The 12,776-nt window shown below is 46.4% G+C and overlaps 1 protein-coding gene across 2 annotated transcripts in view; it reads left to right on the top strand.

Annotated features, from left to right (window-relative positions):
• The first annotated feature begins 2,098 nt into the window (after positions 1-2,098).
• The window catches only part of LOC120298239 (zinc finger protein 774-like), a 14,154-nt gene continuing 3,476 nt past the window's right edge, over positions 2,099-12,776 (top strand). The window contains exons 1-2 of one of the 2 annotated variants that reach the window (XM_039321743.1): positions 2,099-2,237; positions 6,010-6,111. The gene's annotated coding sequence lies outside the window, so the exon portion shown is untranslated. The remainder of the gene's footprint in view (positions 2,238-6,009; positions 6,112-12,776) is intronic. The other variant, XM_039321742.1, reaches the window with a different exon arrangement.

Raw genomic sequence — 12,776 nt, 5'->3', positions numbered from 1 at the left:
CACGCCCTTGAGCATTGCGCATGCCCAGATCACGGGGAGCATGACATGCCCGGGCACGTCCCAAACAAGGCCTAACCCCCACTTTTTTTTACTAGCAGACAGAGAGGCATGGCTGCTTGCTGCTTGCCTCTTGTGAGCCTGGTTGGCTGCTTGCCTCTTGTGAGCATTTTAATTCCTGTTAATATTCCTTGTCTTTTGCTATAGTGGGGAGGGGGGCAGAATAAATTTTATTCAGGGTGCAAATGGCAAAATATGTGTCTTTAGATTTTTTACAAAGGTAAAAACCAGCTGTGGGTTTTAAAAGGGGCTGTGTTTGTTTGTTTTTTCCCCTGCGTTCGAGGAAATGCTTTTAAAGCCACCTAGAAATAAATACCTTTCAGAAAAAATATCTTTTAGAAAAAGGGGGTTAAATGCAGGCTCTGGCTGCCTTTCAGGGGATTCTTTTCCCCCAGCTTTTGAGGCACTGATTTTTAAAACTCCACAAAAATTCAAAGCATCGTTAGGCTAATAAAAAGCCTTTTTTTATTTTTTATTTCACAGCTCCCCAAAGTAGGGCTTGTTTCCCAAAAACACAAACAGCTCCCCAAAGTAGGGCTTGGTTCCCAAAAACACAGGCCTCTGCTAATTATTCACTTAGCTCTTTTTGGTTTTGAATGTCCATAGAAATAGTCTAGGGTTAACAGCTCCCCAAAGTAGGGCTTGTTCCCCAAAAACACAGGCCTCTGCTAATTATTCACTTTACTTAGCTCTTTTTGGTTTTGAACGTCCATAGAATTAGTCTAGGGTTAACCTAATCATGTACCCAGAGGATTGCCTGCCAATCTTGATGGGATTAGGCCAAAACGTCACATCCGGAGGGTGGGGGCTGAGCACGTCACTTCCTTTTAGGGCTGTGCCCTGTTGACGTAATCAGCACGTGGGCTTGTTTACTTTGATGACGTCACTGATCAAAAGTGCTGATAATTTTCATTAAAAAAAGGTATACACTACTTCTACTGAGCTCAGCTCACAAAGTCACCTGGGTCCATTTGGGCAGAGCCACCCATTCATGTGCGCTCATAGGATCATATGAAAAAGAGTTCCATGGTTTTTACATATCAGGACATATGGTCCTTAGGAGTTCTTAAAAATAGATAAATAAACCTCAGAGGAAAAACAACAGATATTTGTATGCCATCTTGAGTTCCTGAATGAAAAGAGAATCAATAAAATATACTTTGCAGTTCTTTTTTTTCCAGATTCCTCCATGCAACAGAGCTCAGATCCAATAGCTGAAATGGCCACTATCGCCATCCAAAATCTTCGAGATGTACATTAAAAACGGCAGTGCAGGGTGTCCCACTAAAAAGGTTAGCCTGGTGATCCGTTGGCCATGTGCTTTGGTGGGATATTCTATTCTTCTCTTTTGTTTTCTTTTTAAAAATGTATTTTAGAAATATTTCTTCTACCATGTCTTAGCCTTAGTCTTAGCCCCACATTTTCTGGACCCTGCTTCTTATTTTTCCCTCTCTGTGACTTAATGATTTCTGTGACTTCTGTGCAAGAAAATTTACAGAAGTTCATGGCATTTAACACTTAGCAGATATACACTGTCCTCCTTCAGGAATGATGCTGGCATGCTGGGTGTCCTTGGATGCAGCCCTGGCCAGCAGAAGTTGCCTCCCCTGGAGGATCTAGCCTGATGGTGTTGCCATGGCCTAAATCCTTGGAAGCCGCAGGAAATCGGTTATAAAGATTTGGGATGTAGAGAGGTGTTTATCACCACTGAGAATCAACGTTTAAAAAGTTTATTCTATAATTCTGAGAAACGGCCATGAACTTTTAGGGCTCAGCACACAGCTAATCTTCACAAGCTAAGTAACATCACATTTCACTATTTCACTTGGATCAGTTGCAAAGATCGATTGCTAGAAGTCAAAAACGACTTGATAGTTTTTAATCAGGGAAAAAAAATCTTGCAAATGGCTTAGGTAGAGATGAGCGAAATATGTTTTTTTTTTTTTGCCACCTATCTACGGTCAAGTAGGCAACCACTGTGTTTGGAAAGCTGAAAATGCAGCAGGCGGCATCTGTGTTTGAGTTTAAAGGAGTTAAAACCATCGAGTACTGTATTGCTAGAAAGGATGGGAAGAGATGAGAAGCGCGGAGGAACCTGCTCTTCTTGATCACTCATGGGAGGAATTTGGTGTGCAAAGTGGCTTTTGTGCTCTTTCCAGGGTAGAAGCAGGAGCTGGAAGGTGAGTGGAGGGCAGGTCGGAGAAGAAGCCGGGAGCAAGCAGGGCTGTTTGGTTTCCTTCACGGCGTCCAAGCAGAGAAGCAACTCGGCTGAAGCATCTCAGCTGCCAATCCCTTCCCTCCCCAACTTTTAAGTCCTCTGGTGCTGCAGGCTGTTAAACTGGGGGCTGCGATTTTCTGCTGGTGGGAAGATTTAAAAAGTCTCCTTCAAGTGAAGGTTGATTCTTTGGGAATGGCTTCCCTTCAGACGTTGTGAGTGCTGCGTCACTGGAGGTTTTTAAGAAGAGACCGGACAGCCATTTGTTAGGAATGGTAATCGTGTCTCCTGTCCGAGCAGGGGATTGGACTAGAAGACCTCCAAGGTCCCTTCCAACTCTGTAATTCTATTATTCTTTCTGTTTTCTTGGCAACAAGATGGAACTGAAGGTGCCACTGATTTTAATGGATTTTTTTTTTTACTTCCATGTCCTGCCAATAAACATGGTATTTCCTATTGGTGCCCCATCCATGTATTAACCAGGTTCAACCGTTCTTAACCTAGCACTTTTTAAAAATAGCTACTGAAGAGTTTTTGGCATGTTCAGTTTGTATAAGTCAGTGGTTCTCAACCTTCCTAATGCTGTGACCCTTTAATACAGTTCCTCACGTTGTGATGACTCCCCACCATAAAATTATTTTCGTTGCTACTTCATAACTGTAATTTTGCTATTGTTATGAATCATAATGTAAATATCTGATATGCAGGGTGTATTTTCATTGCTACGAATTGAACATAATTAAAGCATAGCGATTAGTCACAAAAACAATATAGCAATGCTCGCTGGAGAAGCTTACTCTTCCTTGCTCAAAAATGTTGGGAGGGAAGGGGAAGGAAGGAAGGAAGATTGAAGGGGAAAGGAAGGAGATGGAGAAGGAAGGAGATTGAAGGGGAAAGGAAGGAAGGAAGGAAGGAAGGAAGGAAGCAAGGAAGGAAGGAGAAAGTGATTGAAGGGGAAGGGATGGAGATGGAAGGAAGGAAGGAAGATTGAAGGGGAAAGGAAGGAAGGAAGGAAGGAAGGAAGGAAGGAAGGAAGGAAGGAAGGAAGGAGAGATTGAAGGGGAAAGGAAGGAGATGGAGAAGGAAGGAGATTGAAGGGGGAAGGAAGAAGGAAGGAGAAAGTGAAGGGGAAGGGATGGAGATGGAAGGAAGGAAGGAAGGAAGGAAGGAAGGAAGGAAGGAAGGAAGGAAGGAAGGAAGGAGAGATTGAAGGGGAAAGGAAATGGATGGATGGATAGATGGAAGGAAGGAAGGTTGAATGGGAAAGGAAGGAGATGGAGAAAGGAGATTGAAGGGGGAAGGAAGGAAGGAGAGATTGAAGGGGAAAGAAAGGAGATGGAGAAGGAAGGAGATTGAAGGGGAAAGGAAGGTGGAGAAGGAAGGAGATTGAAGGAGAGGGAAGGAAGGAAGGAAGGAAGGAAGGAAGGAAGGAAGGAAGGAAGGAAGGAAGGAGAGATTGAAGGGGAAAGGAAGGAGATGGAGGCGATTGAAGGGGTTAGGAAGGAAGGAGAAGGAAGGAAGGAAGGAAGGAAGGAAGGAAGGAAGGAAGGAAGGAAGGAAGGAGAGATTGAAGGGGAAAGAAAGGAGATGGAGAAGGAAGGAGATTGAAGGGGAAAGGAAGATGGAGAACGAAGGAAATTGAAGGAGAGGGAAGGAAGGAAGGAGAGATTGAAGGGGAAGGGAAGGAGATGGATGGAAGGAAGGAAGGTTGAAGGGGAAAGGAAGGAGATGGAGACGATTGAAGGGGGAAGGAAGGAAGGAAGGAAGGAAGGAAAGAGAGATTGAAGGGAAGGAGATGGATGGATGGATGGATGGATGGAAGGAAGGAAGGAAGGAAAAGGTGCTTTATAACGCTCGACGGGGAAAGATATTTTAACCCCTGGTGGCTGATTGAGGAAGCTAGGTCCGTCGGACCGATTTCCAAATAAGCCTGATTGGGGAGGCGGGAGTGTAAATGATGTGTCAAAGGATGTTTCCCGTTGCCCCTTCCCCCCCTTTTTGGCTACCATTGGGGAAAACGCAAAGGCGCGCGCGCAGGGGTAAGAAAGCACAAACGCCCGGATTAAAACTGGTGCCAATGTTTCCAAATGAAATGCTCCGAGCCGCGAAGCCTTATCCAAAGCGGGGTCTGCTCGAATGATTTCTCTTCCCTTCCGGCCTTTTTATTTCGTCTCCCATATCTGAGCAGAGCCGCCGCTGGCCTGCCCCCTGTAGCCAAGAGTCCCGGAGCAGTGCTTTTCCAAAGTCTGGTGCTGCTTATGGCAGGGATCGGGGTGGGGGAGAGGGATCCTTTCTTACAGCTCCGAAACAAGTTTTCTCCTTTGATTTTGAAGCCCCATTGCCAGCCCGGCCAGCTGGCCTCCGACTTACGTGTGGGCATCGCCGCCGCCTCGCCCTCTTCCCCGCCTCCTGGCCGCTTCCGAGGCCCGGAGCCTGGCAAGCCGGGAAGGAGCCGCTCTTGCCCGGCAGCCCCACGGCTGCGCTGGGCACCAGAGGGCCGAGGTGGCCTTCAACGGCAAGGGAGGCGGGCTGGGCAACGCGGGGGAGACTCCCACGCGGTGTGGAGGACGGCCGGGGCGGAGTGCGGCCGGGCAACCAGGAGGCATGGAGACTGGCTCAGCACTGCAGCTCAGTTCAGCTGGCAGCGGCGGCAGCAGTTTTCTTGCCCTTCTCCTTCCTCCTGCTGCCCCCAGGAGGGAGCCAGGAGGATGAGGGGTGCCTGGGGAGAGCAGCGGGCTGGCGGAAGGGCCGGCGCGCTGCGCGGCACCAGTCCCCACCGTGGCTCTCTTGATGGATGGAGGACCAGGCCGGACAGTTCGGGGGCGGCGGGGATGGCGGCAGCAGTGCCAGTAGCGGCCACTGCTGCATCATCGGGGGTCCCCGCCACGCGCGCTGCCCGGCCTGGTCCTCCGTCCATCAATGGAGCCGCGGTGGGGGCTGGTGCCGCACAGCCCGTTAGCCTCTCCGCCAGCCCCTCTGCCAGCCCGCTGCTCCCCACCAGGCACCCCTCTTCTTCCCGGTGCCCGCCTGAGTCGCCTTGGGGGCAGCAGGAGGAAGAAGGAGAAGGGCGAGAAAACCGCTGCCGCCATCCCCGCTGCCTCTGCGCTGCCTGACCTCGCCCTCTGCCCATCCGATGGAGCTCTGGTGGGGGCTGGTGCCGTGCGGCCCGCCAGCCCCTCGTCCAGCCTGGCTGCTTGCCCCCAGGCACCCCTCTTGCCCCGGCGCCTGCCCGAGCCGCCATGGGGGCAGGAGGAAGAAGAAGAGGAAGAGGATGGCAAGGAAGCCGCTACCAGCACTGGGCACCAGCAGGTGGCTCTCTTCTCTTACCTTTGCTGAATCTCCTTCTTCCTTCCTGGCAGCCTGGACTCCGGCGCGCCTTCCTTCCCATGAAGTGAACCACGTCCTTTAGTTCTGCAGCTGTTATAATGTGAAACCAAGATTGAATGATTGCTTCTATTAACTGGGTTTTATTGACCCACAGGTTGAGAACCGCTGGTATAAGTAGTCATCGCTTATCACTTGTTTCTTGAGCCTTCAAAGTTACAATGGCATTGTAAGAGCAGACTTATGCCTGCTAAAACAAATTAGTGGTCATTGTAGCAGCTGTTCAGTGACCCTATCATTATAAAAGTGCCGGAAAAGGAAATGCACCAATTTGGTTTCTGCCAATTGTTGCACATTTATGATGGTTGCAGTATCTTACACTCATGATTCCCGTTTGTGACCTTCCCAACTAGATTTTGACAGACAAAATCACTGGGGATGCCGGCAGGAAGTTGCAAGTGAAATTGCTTTTAACAACCCACTTGGATTTGCTTTACAAATGCAGAGGAACAGATGTAAGTTGGCATTCTCATGTGACATCATGCTTCATGATCGGGCTGCTTAGTGACATAAATGCCCTTTCCAGTTGCAGTCAGTAAGTGAGGACTGCTTGATTTGGGATATCACCAGAGTAATTGTGGACAGTATTTTCTCCTCTTATTTGCAGCTGAGGACTTCCATGAGCAAAACTGGTGCTTTAAATCTTGCAGAGGCTTTAAGCATCATTTCATCAGTTATAGTAGTGGCCAAAATTATGGAAAACTTTTGGGAAAAGTCTACATTTGAGGTTTAATGGCTAATAACACCACTTTTGGGGGGAGTAGTACCATAAAATTATATATCAATGGAAAGATAATTTAATCAAGAGTGTAATCCAATAACTTTTATGAAGGATTTGCTATTAGAATAGCAGTTATAAAGAAGAAAAGTGAAACACATAGAAAAAACGAGATATATAAAAATTATCACCATGTCAGTTAATACTTAGTTGGGTAACCTTTAGCATGAATTGTGGCCTTACAACGTCTTCCCATGAAGTGAACCATGTCCTTTAGTTCTGCAGCTGTTATAATGTGAAACCAAGATTGAATGATTGCTTCTATTAACTGGGTTTTATTGCTGGGTCGCTTCTGACTAACAAGTTTCTTTAGTCGGCTCCATAGATTTTCATTTGGGTTAAGATCTGGGCTATTCCCAGGCCATTCCAGTAGTGGAATATGATTATCTTGAAACCACCTTTTGCACACAGCAGCAACATGACATGGAGCTGAATCCTGTTGAAATATAAATGTTTCATTGTCTTGGAAAAGATCATGTGCGGAAGGCTTCAATTTGGGCTGAAGTATTTCATTAATGTATTTTTGGCCATTTATATTCCCGTTAATCACACAAATTCTGCCCACACCTTTTGATGTCATACAACCCAGATCATAACACTGACTGGGTGTTTCACGATACACGTAATGCAATCAGGATGCAAATCTTCTCCGATTCTTCTCCTTGCATATTTTATGCCATCACCATCACAAATAGGGAGATCTTGGTCTCATCACTCCAAATAACACGTCCCATTGTTCCTCCGTCCAGATAACATGGTTTTTAGCCCAGTTTAGTCTTTTTAACCTTTGTTTGAGAGATAAAAGTGGCTTTTTTCATGGAATTCTAGATTTTAGGCCAAATTCCTGCGGTCTGCACTGAACAGTTCTTGCACTCAACTTCATATTGCATTGCGCCATTTCATCTTGTATACACCCAGATGATTTTCTTCTGTCACGTAGGCACAGTCTCTTAATTCTTCTATCATCACTTGCTGTTGTGCACCTTTTCCTGCCTTTACCAGAGTGGTTTTGTGATGACTGAGTCTCATTATACCTCTTCAAAAACTTAGAAATGCCACCTTTGGTTAAGTTTCCACCAATTTTTCTTCTAATTTCTTTATAACTGTAGCCTTGTTCACTTAATACTACTATTTTACATCACTTTCTGGGTGACCAGTCAACTCTTTGCACCATTACTTTAATTTTATTATGTTTTGCAAGCTCACTAAATGAAAAAACACAAAAAGCACACAACCAACTTGATAGAGATCACATAACACATTCACAAATGTCCTCCTCTCAGCTTCAATACATGACATCAATAACTGAATCCTACTGTGATCTGATTGGCTTATTGCCAAAATAAGATGACACCTGATTGGCTCTCTAAACACTCATCCTCATTGGCTACAATCAGATGAAGGAATGCTACCTGATATCAATCAAAGCAAGTTGTGCTTCCTTTTTCTGGTTATATGGCTATAACCTTTCATAGAATACAGATAATTGAACAATCTTTGTTGCATTACATTCTTGATTAAATTATCTTTCCATTGATATATACGTTTATGGTACTACTCCAAAAAGAAGTGGTGTTATTAGCCATCAAACCTCAAATGTACTGTTCTGGCCCATAGAGCTCTATGACCCATAGAGCTCTATGACCCAGCTCTATGTTGGAAGGTCTGGCAGTTATTGGGTTAAATGCTAGGTATGTGGATGGGTCAGTGGGAGGAGTTCCAAAGGTCTTTGGGAGACTTCCTGGACACAAGCCACATGGGAACCTCTTTGTCTGTAAGAAGCATGGGCCATGGAAGGTTTCCTTATAAGGTGGTATAAAGAGCAAAATCTTCTTACCTAAGGAAAAGATCTGAAAGATGAACAACCAATGTATTCCCAGCAGCACCAATCTCAACATGAACGCAAGTAATCTTTCTCATTAAAATATATTTGTTTGTTATAAGATCGTTTCTTTTGAGTTAACTATCTGACTGGATTTGAAATATAACACTTTTGAATTTGGATCAGTATAGTAAGAAGATTTACTCATAATTTGTGCCATCTTTTGAAAGCAAAGATTAATTCTCCTCTCAAAGCTGCAACAGTTTGAAGAAAGAGAATCAAATTGGTCAGCCTTTTCTCTGCATAAACCTTCAAGCAAGTAAAGATTCTCTTGATGCTTGTAAGAGCCTGCAAAGCAAAGCCGTGTCTGTGTAAAAGACAGCTCTCAAGGAGTAATTCAGAAGTTTTGTTATGCTAATTCACTTGCTAGCTAACTTTCAAAATGAAAAGTGCCTTGTATCTGATTCAAAATTACTTTGTTTCTTGCATGAAAAGTTTGAATTTTAACACCAAAAGGAGCTTGGGCTTTTCCCCTTCTCCTCTTTGCCAGTGAATCACGCAGCCTGAAACAAAGAACTGTTTAATGACTGCCTCTAAAGTTCAAACAAAAGCAAGGTTTATTGCCTTTCAATAAACTCATCTGTTGCCATAGTATGCTCGGAATTTCAGCCAATGTTAGAAGGAGGAATCATCGCAGAAGCACCCCCTGGTGGTCATGTAATTTTTTTTTTCTAGCTGAGTCACAACAGCCACAATTAATTCAGCACACAACAGAGCAAATCTGTTAGTTAAAGTGCAAGCTACTTAAAGTTATCCCAAGCTACCAACACCCCCCAGAGGGCACAGAGTGATCTTATCAGAAGCTTTCACTCACTTACCCAAGCTGAGCACTAAGCTGTTCCAGCTTGAGAAATCAAAGCCAAGTCTCTTCGCTCATTATCACAGCTGATGACCCGGAGTGCCAGCCTGCAACTGACCACGTGGGAGTTTGTACCTCTACATTCTCTCAGTGGCTCACTAGCAGTAACGTGGTAATAGGAAGAATTTGGTTAGCCTTTTTAACACCCCCTAGAGGGCACAGAGTGAACTTACCAGAAGTACTCACTCACTCACTCAAGCTGAAGGCTAAGCTGTCCCAGCTTGAGAGACAGGAAGCAAGAGCCAAGTCTCTTCGCTCATTATCACAGCTGATGACCCGGAGTCCCAGCCTGCAAATGACCAGATGGGAGTTTGTACCTCTACATTCTCTCAGTGGCTCACTAGCAGTAACGTGGTAATAGGAAGAATTTGGCTAGCCTTTCTCCAGACGCCCCCTAGTGGTTAAAGGAAGCTCTACACACAAGCCTTTAACCGCACCCAGAGAAGCCCCTCTAGTGGACAAAGGGTGAACCTCGAAGCCAAAGCACCCTGGTAGCTGACCCACAGCAAGTGACCCCTAGTGGTGAAGGGGTGAACTGCACTGAAGTACCCAGTGGCATCTCCACCCACAGACAGCACCTCAGAAGCTGATCTACAAGTAGCGACCCCTAGTGGTCAAAGAGAGAAGTTCTTCAAATTCTCTTCAAAATAGCTGAGAAGGACACTGAACCTATCCTAGCCATAGCTGAGCATCCTACTGGTCTAGCAGAAGGGGTTCAACCTATCAGCCTAGTTGAGACACATCAACCAGCCCACAGACGCCATGCATTCACATCTGGCGGAGAAATGGCACACCATCCACAGGCGCCATGAAAGAAGCTGGGAGAGATTATACAAACTCTACCACGAACAGAAGGAGAAACTCTCCCCAGAACGGGCACACGCAGTGGAAGGAGATAAGGAAGACGCCTATGTGCAATGGATGGACTCTGAACAGCAACTCAAGGACATTCAAGAACAATTAAGAGACTCAAGAATCGATAGCAAGATGCACAACCTCAAGGCACTAAACAAGGAACGCAAGAAGTTTCTAGAGAGCTCACAGGGTTCTCCACAGCCCAAGCCTCGCCAGAAATGCAGACTGGTTGACAGAGCCGAGTCCAAAGTCTCCCGCTACTCATATGCACCATCCCAATGGTCGCACGCATATCCATCCCACGTGTCTGAAACAGCCTCATCTTTTCGCCACATATCCAAGACACATTCCAGCATGTCCCAACAACCGCACGTCACAGGACCCTCACGCCATTCAAAGGCATCTTCTCGCCAGAGCCATACATCTCAAGCCTCAGGAGCAGAGAGCATCGCCGCCCGTCTCAGGGAAGTACAGATCAATACCGCAAGGGCTAACGTTGCTGCACAAGTAGCAGTAGACGACAAGCTACATAGAGAAGACTTGGCCAAAGCTCAGGCCAACTTTGAGATTTTCCAGCGACAACAGAGAGCAAAAGAGGCAGCCGCAATAGAAGCGATCCTGCAGAGAGAGTTAGAAGATGCCATGTCAACGCCCAATTTGGAAAGTCTAGGAAGGGAAAGTTCTCACAGCCATGTACAGGCCTATGTGGACAACCAAAGCGCACTCCAGAATACACAGATGAGAGCACCTCAGCCAGCCACAAGCCCCCCAAGACCGAGTAGACAAACAGAGGAATCTCAACAACCTGATTCGCTGGTCAACCACAGAGTTGATGACACGACACCTAGGTCACGAGATCCTCCTGCCGTTGCTGCCACATCGAACCTGATGGCAACAACTGCACAGCGGGGAGTGCCACAAGATCTTTCCACCGTTATTACCCCATTGAACCCCATAAAACCACACCTACAACACTGCATGCTTGTGACAACCAAACCTGTTTTGGTAGCAACAGTGTTCCAACCGCGCCTAGAACAACACTGCAAGCTTGTGACAACCAAACCTGTTTTGGTAGCAACAGTGTTTCAACCGCGCCTAGAACAACACTGCATGCTTGTGACAACCAAACCTGTTTTGGTAGCAACAGTGTTCCAACCGTGCCTAGAACAACACTGCATGCTTGTGACAACCAAACCTGTTTTGGTAGCAACAGTGTTCCAACTGCACCTAGAGCATCGCACGCTTGTAACAACCAAACCTGTTTTGGAAGCAACCGTGTTCCAGACAAGCAAGACTTACTACAATTTAGCTTTGTCCATAAAGGACAAACAAGACAAACAACGCCCCCAAGACTGGGAGTCGTGGAGCATACTCCCAAAATGTCTCCAAAGCATGCAAGTGCAGCGCATGTATGTCTCCAGCTCACCTGCCCCAGTGCAGAAGAAAGAGTTGTACGCTTCCTTAGATGTGCCTACGAAGGTGTCTGCAGCCTTAAGATACATCTCACTCTACAGCGGGGAGAGCCACACTTACGTTATCTTGTTTGCAACCATAAGATGCATCAGAGTCTACAGCGGGGAGTGCTGCAGTCTTGGTGTCTTCTTTGGAAAAGCAAGACTAACAACACAAGAAGGCCACACCGTACCAAGGTTACAGCTATATGGCACCACTTTGGCTGTAAAGCTGACCAACTTGACAGCAAAGACGTTGTGCCTTGAACTACAGTCCACCACCTTCTACGCAGACAGCAAGGTGATGTCAAGCTACATCTGCAAACAAAGTGGACACTTCTACGTCCATGTAAACAACAGAGAGAAAAGGATTGAAACATCCTTAAGCCCTGAACAATGGCAACATGTGCCAACAAATAAGAACTTTGTTAACCAAGTAAAGTGGCCCAACCTTGCCACACAGATAACAGAACTGATCTGGCTAGAAAGTCTTCAGCTCTTGGCCTGTCCAAATAGACAGATGCCACATAGACCAAAACGTTATGCACTTCCAGCTTCAGATCAAAGTGCCAACCTTCAACCTCAGACACCCGGTAAACGTCAACCAATCCACTTCAAAACCCTGTCTAAGCGCAGACAACTGAAGTTAGGCATAGTTTTGATCATCTTGATCACTTGTCTCAGCACCCCAATTAGCCTTGTAGAAACCTGCAAAGACTTACTGCCTTTCATGGACTCCATGTCATTAAATACACTGACACCCACACATGAAGTCCTCACCCTGACGACAACAGTAGCAGCCCTCTTCAGTACTCCACCGGTGGCTCCAGACCCTTCGGTTCTTGAGTATCCTGAGTCTTCTGCTCAAGCTGTTGTTCCTGATTCTTCACTTCCAGCTGCTGTTCCTGACCCTTCAGTTCCAGCTGTTGCTCCTGATTCTTCAGCTCCGGCTGTTCCTGAGTTTCCAGATGTTCCTAATCCTGAGTTTCCAGCTCCAGCTGTTCCTGAGTTTCCTGATGTTCCTGATCTTGATTCTTCAGCCCCAGCTGTTCCTGAGTTTCCAGATCCAGCTGTTTATGTCTTTCCAGGTTTTTCAGTTCCTGAGTATCCTGTGAATCCAGTTCCCCTCATTCCCGAGAAGCTTGGGTTCCAGTTTTTTCTGTTCCAGATTTGGTTCCAGTTTCCTGCACAGGAAGAAGGCCTTGTCTCATTGGGAGACAAGACTGCGCACCGGGCCCACCCACTTGATGAACTGGTTTACCCAGCTGAGATCCAGATCGTGAAGCCATGTGAGT

The sequence above is a fragment of the Crotalus tigris genome, unplaced genomic scaffold (assembly GCF_016545835.1).
Source record: "Crotalus tigris isolate CLP2741 ecotype Arizona unplaced genomic scaffold, ASM1654583v1 scf7180000023825.297174, whole genome shotgun sequence".
Classification (NCBI taxonomy): Eukaryota; Metazoa; Chordata; class Lepidosauria; order Squamata; family Viperidae; genus Crotalus; species Crotalus tigris.
This window is presented reverse-complemented; position numbering and strand designations above follow the sequence as displayed.